General features: G+C 47.2%; 1 protein-coding gene across 5 annotated transcripts in view; it reads right to left on the bottom strand.

Annotated features, from left to right (window-relative positions):
* The window catches only part of LOC147101904 (uncharacterized), a 232868-nt gene extending 219211 nt beyond the window's left edge, over positions 1 to 13657 (bottom strand). For all 5 annotated transcript variants that reach the window (XM_085965923.1, XM_085965924.1, XM_085965927.1 and 2 more), the window contains exon 1: positions 13568 to 13657. The gene's annotated coding sequence lies outside the window, so the exon portion shown is untranslated. The remainder of the gene's footprint in view (positions 1 to 13567) is intronic.
* Between the last annotated feature and the right edge of the window lie 2891 nt (positions 13658 to 16548).

Raw genomic sequence — 16548 nt, 5'->3', positions numbered from 1 at the left:
TTTATTTAGCTCACATAAATGTTATTCTTTTTCACCACTTTCCTGTCTTGTCCATTCTTGGGTGCTGGGTTGCAAGTTGCCTTTTAATTTATTAGACGATGATGGGGAAGACATAAATTGATGGGGACCAATATGGGGATGTTCAAGGGGTGGTTGGTTGGTTGGAGGACTGCTTTGTGTCAATGGTATTGGCGGGGAGAGGTGGCAGGAAGAGCGGCAGTTGCATTTCCTTGTCACATGGGCCCACTGGTGGAACCTAAGTGAACCTTGCATTAATAAGGGCATCTCTGGCATCCCGGTGTAGCACCAGCTTTCTGGCCATTTTTATGAATCATATTTTATATCCAATACCCCAAGAACTGTACTGTTGGGCAAGCTTGTGGGAGTGGCTTAGGGAAAAAGATTGCAATCCAGGCTAACCTGACTAAGGTGCATTCATATGCAAACGGCCATCTCACACTGACGTCATCACCATCTAACATGATTACTGGGAACAATACCCAGTAATACCCAGAGACACTATCAATAAAACACAGTCCCAACTGAAACTGGTGGAAGGCAGGAGATGGCCAGGCCATTGTCTCCCAGGAGATAAGCCAGTTAAGCAAATTCGATTTGAGATTGAAACCCATTACCTCAGGAAACGACAGACATCGAATTTAATTTTTCATAAAGATTTCAAAGGTCATGAGTCACTCCAGGCCACAGGGGGGTCCAGACAGATCACTTGAGTCAATACATTGATCAGTATTGGCAGGAGGAAAAGGCAATGGGTTTTGGGTATATCAGGAGTCGTTCAGGGGCTGCTTTCTCTTCTCCTCGGCATCAGTCTACAGTGAGTCTCCCAAGTGGGGCTCAGCTCGACGGAACACCGCAAGAATCTGAGCGCTGTTCATCCCTCATCAACGGACCTCGACTCAAACTGGAACTTGGATACTGCGTCGGCGGTACGGAACCAGGAGCGAGGTGTACAGGAAGAAGCTGCAAGCAAGACAACGGCAAGCGGGGTGAGCATATTGCCTGCGCCTACACATCCACAAGACCATTTAGCTGTGTGAGGGGGTGATTGTAAGTTCCAACCAAACCTTAGAGGGGTTTAGTGCTGGGGGCCTGTGTTAGTTTACTTCACGGGGGGGTTCTTTTATTAGGCCGTGGTAATTTAGCACTGTATGGCTTGTTGGACAAGCCAGGGTTGTATTGTTTTGTACTGTTACGAGTGTTATTGTTAATTCTATTAAACACAATACGGTTGAGCTCAAATGGGTGTCCGAGTCTGATCTGTTCCATATAATCCCCATCTTCCAGAACTTGTAGTAACAGGTGTGTTTTCGGTGCGCCCGAGAAAACCACTTACACCGGGCAGCAATGTGAGCAGCTGGGGGTTCATGGCACTCTTCCCCTCAAATCGTCCAAGGAGGACCTGAGCTCTTCGCTTTCTACCTCCTGCAGGTCCAAACCTCGCTGTTACGCAATGTTGTGCAGAGTGCGGCAAACCATGACAATTCTGGAGACCCTGGGTGGTGTGTACTGAAGAGCGCCTCCAGATCTGTCTCGCCACCTGAAGCACAGCTTCAGCATGTCGCTGGCCTGTTCAATCACACATTTGGTGGTCAAATAGCATTCACTGCAGCGCTCTTGGGCATCAGTGGTTTGGTTTATGACGAGTGTCATGAGTCAAGTTTAAAGTGGGTATCCCTTGTCGCTGAGCAGTCCCCCCTTAAAACTACTTCCAGGTTCGAAGCCATCAGGGAACCTGGACTGCCCAGGATGAAAGCAACTGCCCGGGAATCTTGTACACACCTGTAGAAAGATCATTTTGTGGTTCCACACCAGCTGCTCATTGATGGAGTGGAAGCCCTTGCGGTTGACGAATACTCGTGGTTGTTCTGGGTGTGCCCGTATTGTCACGTGTGTGCAGCTGTTGACGCCCTGCACCTATGGGAAGCAAGCCAGAGCCGCAAACTCGAGCACCCGTTCATTCTGATTGGCATCATCATAGAAAAAGTTGACATCATTGACAACTATGGCGAACAAACCATCAGTCACCTGTCTTATGAATTTGTGACTCCGCTGACTGGGAGATCCTGGATATGTCTCCAGCAGAACCCTGGAAGGATCCAGAGCTAAAAAAAAGTTGAGGGCAGTGGTGACTTTGGCAATGTATGGCCATCAGGTCAAGCAGAGAGCAGGTCTCCTTCTAGGTGTCTGCCACCACCTGACATGACATCCTGAGCCTCCTGAGACACTGTTGTTCAGGCATGCCAAGGAAACTCAGCTTCTGCCTGTATAGACACTGTTTCGCGGGTAGTGCCTCCTGCGAGCTGCCCCTCTCTGGTGTGTAGCTACAGTTCTGTGAACAGCAGCCTGCTGGTGCTGTTGCTGGTCATCTTCGTCCTTATCTGAGGTCCAATCTAAGGCAGCATAAGCAGCATCCATCCAGATGATAGAACAAAGTGCAGATGAGACTTCCAAAGTGTAGAAATTAACCTCTCAGCAAAAGTACTGTGAACAAACCCTTTCCCACTAGCAGGTAAAAAATGTAGCTGTGACTACTGAGAACATAAGAAATATCGGCCGTTCCTTCACTGTCGCTGGGCCAAAATCCTGGAACTCCCTTCCTAACAGCATTGTGGGTGTACCTACACCATATGGACTGCAGCGGTTCAAGAAGGCGGCTCACCACCATCTTCTCAAGGGTAATTAGGGATGGGCAATAAATGCAGGCCTAGCCAGTGACGCTCACATCCCATCAATGAATAAAAAAAAGAGCAGGAGTAGGGCATTCGGTGCCTCAAGCCTGCTCCACCATTCAATAAGATCATGGCTGATCTTCTACCTCAACTTCACTTTCCTGCACTATCCCCATATCCCTTGATGGCCTTAAAATCTAAAAATCTATCGATCTCTTTCTTGAATATACTCGACTGAGCCACCACAGCCCTCTGGGGTAGAGAATTCCAAAAATTCACCACCCTCTGAGTGAAAAAATTTCTCCTCATCTCAGTCCTAAATGGCCGACCCCTTATTCTAAGCCTGTGACCCCTGGTTCTAGGCTCCCCAGCCAGGGGAAACATCCTTCCTGCATCTACCCTGTCAAGCATTGTAAGAATTTTATATGTTTCAAATGAGATCACCTCTCATTCTTCTAAACTCTAGAGAATATAGGCCTAGTCTACTCAATCTCTCCTTATAGGACAATCTCCCCATCCCAGAAACCAGTCTGGTGAACCTTCGTTGCACTCCCTCTATGGCAAGTATATCCTTCCTTAGGTAAGACCATCACTGACTACAAGAGTAAAAACACCAGCCCCCCGGTTAGCGATGCCTCCCTTCCGGAGGAGCTTAACAACTTCTACGCTCGCTTTGACAGGGACAACAGGGAGCCGGCTACCAAAGCCTTGCCACCCCCGGAAGACCAGGTGCTCACTCTGTCAACCTCCGACGTAAGGGGTGTTCTACACGGAGTGAACACACGTAAGGCTGCTGGACCTGATAGCATCCCTGGACAGGTACTCAAGGAATGTGCTGGTCAGCTGGCTGATGTCTTCACCGCCATCTTCAATCTGTCATTGGCCCAGGCAGTAGTCCCTACATGCTTCAAGACCGCTACCATACGGCTGCGACGTGTCTGAACGACTATCGACCTGTCGCACTCACACCCATCATAATGAAGTGTTTCGAGAGACTGGTCCTGGCTCACATCAAAGCCAGTGTTCCCGCCTCTCTTGACCAACACCAGTTTGCCTATCGTGCAAACAGATCAACGGAGGATGCAATCACAACTGCTCTACACTCTGCACTGAATCACTTAGACGGTAAAGAGGCCTACATCAGAATGCTGTTTAGACTACAGCTCAGCATTCAACACTATCGTCCTCAACAAGCTGGCCACCAAACTCCACACTCTTGGCCTGAACACTTCCCTCTGCAACTGGACCCTGGACTTCCTAACAAACAGACCCCAGTCTATCAAATTAGGTAACCACACCTCCCCCCCCCCGACCCTGAACACGGGGGCCCCACAAGGATGTGTGCTGAGCCCCCTCCTCTACTCCCTCTTCACCCACGACTGTGTGGCTGTTCATGGTTCCAACACCATCATCAAGTTTGCGGATGATACCACGGTGGTAGGCCAGATCACCAACAACGATGAGTCAGCCTACAGGGAGGAGGTCCAGCATCTCGTGAAGTGGTGCGCCGATAACAACCTGGCCCTTAACATCAAGAAAACCAAAGAAATCATTGTGGACTTCAGGAAGTCTAAAGGCGGAAGTCACACCCCCATCCACATCCATGGGGCTGTGGTGGAAAGGGTGGACAGCTTTAAGTTCCTCAGAGTCCACATCACGGAAGACCTCTCCTGGTCCCTCAATACCTCCTCTCTGGTGAAGAAGGCCCAGCAGCGCCTATATTTCCTAAGGAGGCTGAAGGGATGCAACCTGTCACCCCTGATCCTCTCTAACTTTTACCGCTGCACAATAGAGAGCATCCTGACGAATTGTATCACAGTATGGTATGGCAGCTGTAGCTACTATGACCGGAAAGCCCTGCAGCGGGTAGTCAAAACTGCTCAACGCATTACCGGCACCCGGCTACCGACCATAGAGCACATATACCAGAAACGCTGTTTACGGAGGTCATGGTCCATCATCAAAGACCCTACCCACCCCAGCTACAGTCTGTTCGCCCCCCTGCCATCTGGGAGACGCTACAGATGCATTTGCACCCGATCGACCAGATTTAGGAACAGCTTCTTTCCCAGGGCTGTCATCCTACTGAACTCCACAAATAAACTCTAAAGCCTGCACATCTGCCAATGCACTTTATTATGTTTATGTTTATGTTAATGTATTACAAGCCAAATGAATGTTGAATGTTTAAATATCTTAATCTAAATGTACACTCTCGGGAGCCGCAAGCCTACATTTCGTTGTACTGCACCTGTGCACTAACAATGACAATAAAGTTGATTATGATTATGATTATTATGATTATGAACTGTACACAATACTCCAGCTGTGGTCTCACCAGGGCCCTATATAATTGTAGTAAGATGTCTTTACTCTTATACTCAAATCTTCTTGTAATAAAGGCCAACATACCATTCGCTTTCCTAATTGCTTGCTGTACCTGCATGTTAACTTACAGTGATTCGTGTTCAAGGACACCCAGGTCCCTCTGAACACCAACATTTCCCAATCTCTCACCATTTAAAAAATACTCTGCTTTTCTATTTTTCCTACAAAAGTGGGTAACTTCACATTTCTCCACATTATATTCCATTTGCCATGTTCCTGCCCACTTACTTAGTTTGTCTATATCCCCTTGAAGCCTCCTTGCATCCTCCTCACAACTTACATTCCCACCCAGCTTTGTATCATCAGAAAACTTGGATATATTACATTTGGTCCCTTCATCCAAATCATTGATGTAGATTGTGAATAGCTGAGGCCCAAGCACTGATCCTTGCGGTACCCCACTAGTTACAGCCTGCCAACCTGAAAATGACCTGTTTATTCCTACTCTCTGTTTTCTGTCTATTAACCAATCCTCAATCTATGCTGAGTAGGTTTATTGCCATATTTCCGTGTGATTGATCCAGCATCAATAGCCGCATTGTACTCGCCATGCTTTCACTAGCGAGTTTCAGGAAGCCCAGGACACCTGTGGACCCGACATTAAAATCAAAAGTCTGTGTCAATATCACTCTAATTGAGCGATTAACATATGGCAATTGACAACCCAATTCACAATTCAAATCGCTTTATTGGCATGATAAGTTACATCTTATGTTGCCAAAGCATCAAAATACATTTATGGTTTAGCACATAAACGCAGTTCTATTCATACAGTGTATAAACAGGTATATCCCTGAGTGTATAAATATACATTCGCATTGTTTATATATATTCTTTTCTTAGTTTACTGGTTGTCCCTCTGTTCATGGCAAGCTGTAACATAGTGTGCCGCCAGTGTTATACAGCTTCTCTCCTCTCCCAGTAGGAATGGGAGTTTTTGGTTGTCATTCAGATTTCTGAAATCAGGGCATATTTGTGAGAATTTTTGGTAGAAATTCTCCCTGATGCCCTGATATTTTCCACAAGCTGTGAGGAAGTGCATCTCTGTCTCCACCACTCCCTGACTGCAGTGAGAGCATATCCTGTCCTCTCTTGGCAGCCTGGTCTGCCTGTGTCTGCCTTTTTCGATCGCTAGGCTATGTTCGCTAAGTCTGTACCTTGTCAAGGTTCTTCTCAGTTTGTTATCCTTTACCATGGTCAGGTAATCAGCTATGTTGTATTGTCTGTTTAGGGCCAAGTAGCAATTGAGTTTGCTTTGGGTTTTTGTTGTTTCTGCCCAATATGTCAGATATTTTTCCTTTTGCTTAGCGACGATTGTGTTGGGTCGAATTCTTTGTGTTACCCTGTCACTGTCCTGGGGCTGGTTATTGTTAGTATTGTTAGTAGTTACTTCACTGAGTCCCAGGACTAGTTGACTGAGGGTATTCTTCTTTATGGTCAGCTCTTGGCATTTCAGGGCGTCGTAGTGATAGCATTGGGGGTTGCTCATTTGTAGGTGATTCCAAAATTTGGTGGCTCTTTTTTGGATAGTGATTATTAATGGATATTGGCCTAGTTCCGCCCTGCATGCATTGTTTACTGTTTTCCTTTGAGTCCGGAGGATACTTTTACAGAATTCTGCATGTAGGATCTCAATTGGGTGTTTGTCCCATTTTGCAAATTCTTGTTGAGTTAGCGGTCCCCATACCTCACTGCCATAGAGTGCAATTGGTTCAATTACTGATTTGAAAATTTTGAGCCAAATGCTAATTGGGATTTCTATTTGGATTGATTTTTTGATGGCATAGAAAGCCCTTCTTGCTTTCTCTTTCAGTTCATTCACAGCCAGTTTGAAGTTTCCCGTAGAACTGATTTTTAAGCCCAAGTATGTGTAGTTAGTGGTTTGTTCAATTTTGGTTGTTCCTACTGTGAAATTTATTTTGGGTCCCTGATGTTTGGATCTTTGCTGGAACACAAGGACTTTGGTTTTTTGGGGATTTATTGTCAGGGCCCAAGTCTGGCAGTACGACTCCAGCAGGTCCAGGTTTTGCTGTAGCCCCTCTTTAGTAGGTGACAGCAGAACCAGGTCGTCTGCATAGAGGAGGAATTTAACCTTGGATTCATATAGGGTGAGGCCGGGTGCTGTAGATTGTTCAAGTAGTTTTGCCAATCCATTTATGTAAATATTAAAGAGTGTCGGTGAGATTGGCGAGCCCTGCGTCACCCCCCGCCCCTGTGGGAAGTATTTTGTTTGTTTGTCTCCAATTTTAACTGCACATTTGTTGTTTGTATACATTGATTTAATTACATCATATGTTTTCCCTCCTACCCCACTTTCGATAAGTTTCAGGAATAAACCGTCATGCCAGATGGAGTCGAAAGCCTTCTGGAAATCTACAAAGCATGCGTAGATTTTGCTTTTGTTATGGTGAACGTGTTTGTCAATTAGGGTCTGTAGGGTGAAGATATGATCGGATGTTCTATAGTTTGGCAGGAATCCAATTTGGCTTTTACTCAAGACATTGTGCTCCTCAAGGAAGTTTCTAAGTCTTTTGTTTATGATGCTACAGAATACCTTCCCCAGGTTACTGTTTACACAGATGCCTCGATAGTTGTTTGGGTCGATTTTGTCCCCACTTTTGTATATGGGCGTTATGAGTCCTTTGTTCCAGATATCAGGGAAATAACCGACACTCAGAACCAAGTTGAAGAGTTTTAGGATAGCCAGTTTCATTTTGTTGTCTGTGTATTTAATCATCTCGTTTAGTATGCCGTCTGTCCCGCAGGCTTTTCCTGGTCGCAGGTCCTTGAGTTTTTCAAGAAGTTCTTTTTCTGTTATTATGGCGTCTAGCAGGTTTTGGTTATCTTTTATGGCCATTTCTAGCTTTTCCAGTTTTTTGCATATTTGGTGTTGCTCTGGTCTTAGTGTGTTTTTCTGGTATAATTTTTCAAAGTGGTTTACCCATGTGTCCCCAGTTTGAATGGCCAAATCGTCGTGTTGTTTTTTGTGTAGTGTTTTCAAGTTTTCCCAGAAACAATTGGAATCAATGGATTCCTCCATGGAGCTGAGTGTATTCTTAATATATTGCTCTTTTTTGGTTCTGAGTGTGTTTCTGTATTGTGTTAGTGTCTGACAATAAGTAAGGCGTAGTTCCTCGTTTTCTGGATGTCTGTGTTTTTGGTTTGATACTTTTCTAAGTTTTTTCCTCATGTTATGGCAATCTCGGTCAAACCATTTTTCATAGTTTTTTGTTTTGGGTTTGTTCTTGCGAGCTTTCAAGTTTGCATTTGTTGCCAAATTATCAAAAATATTGTTTAGTTTACTAACTGCCCGGTTTACGCCTTCTTTATTGTGAGTGTATATGTTATCCAGAAAGGTGTCTAAGAGAGCTTGAGTTGATGCATTGCTAATTGTTTTCTGGTATTTTTCCGTGTCGTTTTTGGCCCATCTGTACAATTTTTTGGTGTTGTACAGTTTACTGGGTTGTGTTTCTATGTTGTTTGTTTCTGTCTTTTTGAGGAACATAGTAATTTGACTGTGATCTGACAGTGTTGTTTGTGGTTTGACTGTGAATGCTCTGAAAGAGGATGGGTCTAAGTCTGTAATCATATAGTCTACTGTGCTGCAGCCAAGAGGTGAGCAATAGGTCGATCTTCCTAGGAGGTCTCCTATGAACCTACCATTGACAATGTACAGACCCAGGTTTCGACAGAGCTGTAGTAGCTGTTTTCCGTTGGTATTTGACTGCTTGTCGCAGTTATGCCTGTATGGAAGGGAAGGGATGTCAAAGTGGTTATTCCCGAAAACGTAATTGTTTCCCTGATTATTGGTGAAGTCTGGTTCTTCGCCCGTTCTTGAATTGAGGTCCCCACAGATCAACACGTTCCCCTGGGCCTGGTATTGGATAATTTCCCCCTCCATGTTGGAGAAGGTGTCCTCTTTAAAGTACGGGGAATCGATTGGAGGGATATAAAGTGCGCAAATGTAAACATCTTGGGTGTTTGAGATAATCTCCCTCTCAAGTTTGAGCCACATATGGTTTTCGCCCTTTTTTATAAATTTGATGTAATTCTTAAGTTCTGTTTTAAACCAGATCAGTATGCCTCCGGAGTCTCTGCCTTGGGTTACACTTGGTAATTTATTGGAGGGGACCACCAGCTCAGTGTACCCTTGGGGACAGCCAGTGTGTCCTTTTCCTTTATACCAAGTTTCCTGTAAAATGATAATATCTAGGTCTTTAGTTTCATCTATGAACTCTGGGGTCCTACTTTTCACTTCTCGCAGTGAAGAGCGTAGACCTTGGATATTCCAGGTCGAAATATATAAGGATTTCATGTTAAGTTTGATCTTTTACTATGATAGGTTAAAGAGTGGTACGTGTTTGTCGTGTCTAAGTGTGGGAAAAAAAGATCACATCAGTTGTCTACAAAAGTTAATACAATTTGGTTACAGTTCTTTCTATTAATTAGTCCTTGATCCATAAGGCGGAAGTAGATGCTGCTGCACATCTGCTTATTGTCTCTTAATGGATTGTTTCTGTCTGAGGTATTGCGTACGTCCTGTGCATCTCTCCCTCTGTCTGGCTGGGAGCAGTCTTATTCCCCTGTGGGACAGGAGTGGTGCAGGTCTGATATTGTTGTTTTGCATGGGGATCCTCTCTGGTCTCGGTTGGTGTGTTGGTGGTCCTTGTAGTGTTCCTGATATGTACCCCGCTGATCTCTGGTGGTCGGGGGGGGGGGTCCTCTTGGAGTCTGGGTATGGACCCGGTTAAAAGCGACGTCCTTCAGGGCTTTAGCAAAGATCGATATTCTTTGCCTTTGGATGTGGACGTGGTCGTAAAGACATTCCTCATCGAGGGTGGGGTGCTGGGCCAGGTGTACGTTGTGGTTTGATTCGCAGTCTCTTGCTATGCTGGCATTTATCTCATGAATTGTGTTGTTGTTGAAGTCTGTTCTCGGCAATATTGTGGAAACAGTGATTCTAGTGTTTGGAAATGTACTGCTTGCTTTCCTAATCATTGCTCTGAGCGATGTTGCTACTTCTTTCTGTTGGGTCTTTAGGTCATTTGTGCCCGTGTGTATTATTATGTGTTGGGGGGAGCCTAATCTGGCTTTGGTCAGCCATCCCATGGCTCTGTTTGTTGTTGGGCACCAGATCTTTTCTACTTTACTTCTAGGGAATAGCTTTTTCTCCCATAGAAATTTCCCATTTGAGTCTATGAGTATTACGACGTCAGCCTTGTTTGTGTTTACTGTCTGGTGGCTTTCGCTTGGACTCATAGTGTGTGTGCTGGGCTGGGGTGTCTGGTGTGTGCGTACCTCTTGTGAGCGGCCCGCTTGTGGTTCCACGGTGGCGGGGGAAGATTGCGAATCAGTATGCTGGTCGGTCTGTGTGGCACCCCTTGTATTGTGTGTCTGTTGCTTTTGTTCCGTGTGGGAGTGCAGCCGTTCCGTCCGGCTCTGTCTTGTCTTATCTCTAGCCTCTGGTTGCTGGTCTAATGGTGTTATCTCTCCTCTATGGCTCTCTTCTTTTTCCTGCAGCTCTTTCACCTGATTCCTAAGTAGATTCACCTGGTTCTCAAGTAGCTTCAGCTCTCTCTTGTGTCTCTCCCTCTCCTGATTTTGATCGTCATTCATTTTGAGGAAGTCCTCTCTAAGTTTAACCATCTCTATCTCTAATTGATTAAATTTATCTTTTGGTTGTATCTGGCTGTGTGATCCCGGGGTATGTGTCTGGTCGGCCCTGGAAGGCTCACTCACTTCCTGGCTAGGCTGGTCGGCCCTGGAGGGCTCACTCACTTCCTGGCTATGCTGCTCTTCTCTTGGTGAGCTGGGAATGGTAGGGGGACTATGTGTGGCTTCCTCCCTGGTAGTTATGCTGGGGTTTGTCAGTTGTATCGTGTGGCTGTGGTTCCCTGGGGTTAGTGTCTGGTTTGAACTGTGTGGCTCGTTCACCTCCTGACCAGGCAGATTTTCTCCTGGTAAGTTGTCAATGTTGGGGGGAGTGCGGGCCACTCTGGGGCTGTTCCTTCCCCCCTTAGTTAATTTTTTCAGTGTCCTGAAGGCCGTTGCAAATTTGTCGAGGTTGCCTTGCACTAATATTGTTCCGGTATTGTACGCGTTGACCGTCGTAGTTGAACTGTCTCCTGGTGTGTTAATTTTCATTATGGACCCATTTGCGGTATTTTCTAGCTTAACATTGGTATAGTGTGATTTTATTGCTGTGATCCAAGCCACTGGCTGATCTGAGTAGAAAATGAGGTTACTTTTTGTCCCATTGTTGTAACAGTCAGCAAAAAGTGTTTCTGGTTTTTCTCTCATCTGCTCATGCTTGATCGCTTTTATAGCTTTTTTTTGCGGTGTTGGGGGGAATCTGGAAGCGGGGCTGTTGTGGATCTTCTGATTCGCTCATTTTTGGTAAAGTATTGTTGATCTTAGAATAAGCTTTTCTGGGGCCCCGGGTTTGGTGTTTCCCTCTCCCTGTTCGCGAACTTTCCCGGTCCCCCTCTCCGACCCCGTGGTCCCTGGGCCTCGGCTTCTGGGTTCACCCTTCTCAGGTCTGGGTCTGTGAGCCGCTGTTTCCCGGTGCCTTCGGGCTGTTCCCCTCCCCCTCAGAGGTCTCTGTGCCTCTGTCTCGGCCTGGCTCCTCGGGCCTTTCCCTGGCTTCAGTCCCTCCCTCCCTGGGCCCTGTACTCACAGTCTTGGTTTGCTTCTGGAAGCCTTCTGGTTGCTCCCCTTCTCCTCAGAGGTCTCTGGGCCTGGCTCCTCGGGCCTTTCCCGGGCTTTCTAGCCCAGCCGCCGCTCGGGCTGTGCCTCGTTCGCCGTTCGGGTGCTGGACTGCGGTCGTCGCTCGGGTGCTGGACTGCGGCCGTCGCTCGGGTGCTGGACTGCGGTCGTCGCTCGGGTGCTGGACTGCGGCCGCCGATCGGGCCGTGTCTCGTTCGCCGCTCGGGCTCCCCGAGTCACCTCGTTCCGGCTGCCGCTGCGTCTCCGTGCGGCCTCCCCGATTCGCCTCGTTTCCCGAAGCGGCCTCCCCGAGTCTCCTCGCTCCGGCTGCCGCTGTGTCTCCGTGCGGCCTTCGCGCCTCGGTTCCCGATGCGGCCGAGTCACCTCGCTTCTGCTGCTGCTGTGGCCCCGTGCAGCCGCTGTCCTTTGGTTTGTATATATTTTTTTCCCTTATTTCTTTTTTTTCTTTGGCTTTTTTTTTCTAATTTCCACTGGTTTTTTTTTCTTTGGTGGTCTCTTTGGTGGTCTTTTCCTTCCTTACTTAATCTAGACTAAACTAAACTTAAACTTAACTAAACAAACTAAACTAACTTAACTAGAACTAAATTTAACTTTAAAACCTTTTTAAACTTGAAATGAACCTTTTTTTCCCCCACTTTAAACACTAAAAACACTAAAAATTCAGCAGCCCATCTTCAGCGTGTGTATTCACTCTCTCTCTCGAGGGGGTTGCGCGCATCAAGTGAAATGCGGAAGTCAGTGGGTTGGAGCAGGATTCCCGACACGCTGTCAATTTCACTGGTTTTAACCTCCCCCCCACCCCCACCACCACGTTAAAATTCTGGCCAACGAGATTCCTTTAGATAAGAGGCTAGATTTTCCTCACCCCCAAAATTTTTCAATGGATCTGGGGTGGACATGGTAGAGACTTTTTCGTGGACACGTTCATCTGGATCCTGCCTCCTCACCCATTATCCAGTGAGTGAATCTGGTGGCTAAAAATGTGCCTGCCCGTTTATGGGTGGGTGCATGCAAATTAAATTACAATGAGGAAAATACAAAGGATGATTTTAATTCATTCTTGCAATGTGGGCATCGCTGGCATTTATGGCCCATCCTTAGTTGCCCTGAGAAGGTGGTGGTGGGTCTTCTCCTTGAACTACTGTAGTGGTTTGTTACAACTGAGTAGCTTGCTAGACCACTTCAGGGGCAGTTAAGATTCAATCACTTTGGTATGGGACTAGAGTCACATATAGGCCAGACCGGGTAAAGATGTAGGTTGGAGGGTTGAGGATGGGAGGCTGCCTTGGAGAGCATTTGAATAATCAAATCAGTGCCAGGCGGTAAGTCATCAGAAAATGGCAGGGAATTGCATGGCCCGGAGGTGGCATGCCGACATAAGGTAGAGGGGCTTCTTGTAGGCGTGACTCATTCAGAAAGGGTAGTGTCCGGGGCAGGGGACGCCTAAGCCTTCCTTGTGGGGCCAAGAGGAGCCTCTTCTGGAGCTGATCCTCTTCCGACCTGCTTCAACTGCGAAGCTGTCAAACACTGACATTCTGTGTAGTTTGATGAATCCTTGTGTTCAGGACTCATCAAACCTTTTAACTTTGCAGAAATCACCTGGCTGTTGGTTCAGAGGATCCAACAGCCAGTCTGTGAAATCTACAATGAAGATGTCGGGACTCCGGATCCACAGCGGCTGAAGGCTGAAGGCAGAAACAAAGGTAAGTGAACACTTAACACTCACCTTACATATCCACTCCACACTTGCACCCATCACTCACCTCTACATCTCACTTTCAGACCCCGCAGACCTCCTTCTCGTCTCCTACACCCTGGCGTGGCTGCCCGAGGTCGGGAAGCCTGCACTTCAGAGCTAAAAATCGGGATAATCCTATTTTCTGCCTGTTAACAGGCAGTTAATAGGCTTTAATCCCTTTCCCTCGAGGAGAACCCAGGGCAGGACGGCTTCCCGCCTCCTGGCAAGAGGGCACGGAGGACGGTTGGGGGTGGGTTTGCCAGCCGCCCCCAAATCCTGCAACTTTACCGGCAGTCCCGCCTCCATACCCGCCTCCTCGGGGCTGACAAAATCCAGCCCTATGTGTCAGAAGTTGCACCTGACAATGATGAGTAAAGGTACAGAATTTCATGGGTCAGCTCATTTACACATCCATTGGAGTATCTCCAACACAAACCCAATTTAACTCAGGAGGTGCTTTGAAATTAGAGTGCAACCTTTAAAAAGGTGAGTCTGATTGAAGATTGCTGCAGCTGGTTACAGAAGCAGAAGGTAATTAGGTTAGTATTTGGATCACTGATCACAAGGTAGTTGCAATGCACGGTTCTTTATCATTTTGTCCCATTTTTCAAAAATGTTTCCACAGACAGTTGAAAAGGGGGCAAAGGTATTGCAAGCAAGAAGAAAAAATAAGCTCATAATCTTAGTGACACTGACCTTCAAACCCTCCTTGAGGAGAAAGAGACTGCTGTGTTTCTAGGGGAAGAAATGTCCTCTATGCCATTCGCAGGGAAGTGGCACTGGCACTAAGGGGGTGATTTTATCAATGGGGACGTGATGGAGGCGGGTAAGCTGCTTGTCGGGTTTTAGTCCCGCCTCCATCGACGTCTAGCCAACCCATGCTATTTTCCCTTGATTGACCTTGTTAAGCCCGCCCAGCGGACTTAGCAAGCCAATTAAGGGAAAGCCGGTGACAGAGAATGTCAGCGTATGACGTTTCATCTGTCAAAAACTTTTGACAGATGAATTGTCATCATTTGACAGCTTTGAGAAGCTGTCAAACACTGACTGACATAAGAAAACTACTAGGCACTTGATCTAAGCGTTAAACAAAGCTTTAATCAACTGTTTTACAACATGGAGGTCTAGTTATGTCCTTCACTAGTTCCTGTGAAGAATGTCCTGCGCAAGCTGAGCCCGTGCCCGAGTATTTATACTCTCCCTGGACAGCGCCACCCACAGGCTGCTCAGTATTATTTCGTAAGTCTTTCTTTCATGAATGACTGATTCGTGTCACTGACAATCTCTGTACTTTGATGAGTCCTTGTACTCAAGACTCACCAAACCTAATTCCTGAGCAGAAATCAGATGGCTGCTGTATCGGAGAATGCAGCAGCCATTCTGTCATCTCTGCCGTGGCGATGAGGCAGCTCCGTAGTCTAAAGGGATGAAGCCTGGAGGAAGCAGCAAAGGTAAGTAGTCTTATTAAAATACTTTAGACTCACCTCACGCACTTGCACTCATCACTCACCTGCACACTGGACATTTCGGCCCCTCTGACCCCCGCAGACCCACAGCTCGCCTCGCTGACCCTGGTGAGATTCGGAGCCATCTGAAAGCCCACATTTTAGCGTTCAAAATAGGGATTAGCCAAAAAACTGCCCGTTAACTACCTGTTAACGGGCAGTTGATTGGCACTAATCCCCTTCCCGCCTCGAGGAGATGGGACCCGGCGCGGGTCAGGTACCCGCCTCCTGGGAAGATGGCACAGAGGCAGTTTGGGGGCGGGATTGGTACCCGCTCCCAGATTCTGCCATTTTCCCGGCAGTCCTACCTCCATACCTGCCTCCCCAAGGCTGGGAAAATCGCCCTAAGTGTCAACTCTCTCGCCCTCAGAATTTCAAATATGACCAGAGAAGGCAAAGTAACTCACCACCCATTTTCCCTTTTCTTCCCTGGGCACACATTTCCCATCCTCTAAAATTAAGAGGTGTACAACTAAACCTCGGGATCTTCCAGTATGTGTTTCCTTCTCCGCAAACAGCAGTTACTTGCATGCAAAATGTTAAAAACCTTTCCTCTATTTTAACAGGATGATACTACCAGATCTCATACATCAGCTGTCCAATACCACCTGGAAGGTGTTCCTCAAATTAATAGCCTCCACCTAATTCAATCAATCTAGTTGCAGGAGACATTTATGCACAATGTGTGCGAGATGCAGGGGACCAGAAGGGGTACCAAGACACTAAGTTGCTCACCCACAAGCAGGCCATGGAGCTTACCCACTACAAGGTGCAGGCCATGGAGCTCACCGACTACAAGGTGCAGGCCATGAAGCTCAATCTCTACAAGGTGCAGGCCATGGAGTTCACCCACTATAAGGTGCAGGCCATGGAGTTCACCCTCTACAAGGTGCAGGCCATGGAGTTCACCCACTACAAGGTGCAGGCCATGGAGCTCACCGAATACAAGGTGCAGGCCATGGAGCTCAATCTCTACACGGTGCAGGCCATGGAGCTCACCGACTACAAGGTGCAGGCCATGGAGCTCAATCTATACAAGGTGCAGGCCATGGAGCTCAATCTATACAAGGTGCAGGCCATGGAGCTCAATCTATACAAGGTGCAGGCCATGGAGTTCACCCACTACAAGCTGCAGGCCATGGAGCTCAATCTCTACAAGGTGCAGGCCATGGAGTTCACCCACTACAAGGTGCAGGCCATGGAGCTCACCCACAACAAGGTGCAGGCCATGGAGCTCACCCACTACAAGGTGCAGGCCATGGAGCTCAATCTCTACAAGGTGCAGGCCATGGAGCTCACCCACAATAAGGTGCAGGCCATGGAGTTGACCCACTACAAGCTGCAGGCCATGGAGCTCAATCTCTACAAGGTGCAGGCCATGGAGTTCACCCACTACAAGGTGCAGGCCATGGAGCTCACCCACTACAAGGTGCAGGCCATGGAGCTCAATCTCTACAAGGAGCAGGCCATGGAGCTCACCCACTACAAGGTGCAGGCCATG

Source organism: Somniosus microcephalus, chromosome 23 (assembly GCF_052327205.1).
Source record: "Somniosus microcephalus isolate GS21.2 chromosome 23, FLI_Smic_1.0, whole genome shotgun sequence".
Lineage (NCBI taxonomy): Eukaryota > Metazoa > Chordata > Chondrichthyes > Squaliformes > Somniosidae > Somniosus > Somniosus microcephalus.
The sequence above is the reverse complement of the archived record's forward strand: the minus strand, read 5'-3'. Positions and strand labels throughout refer to the sequence as shown.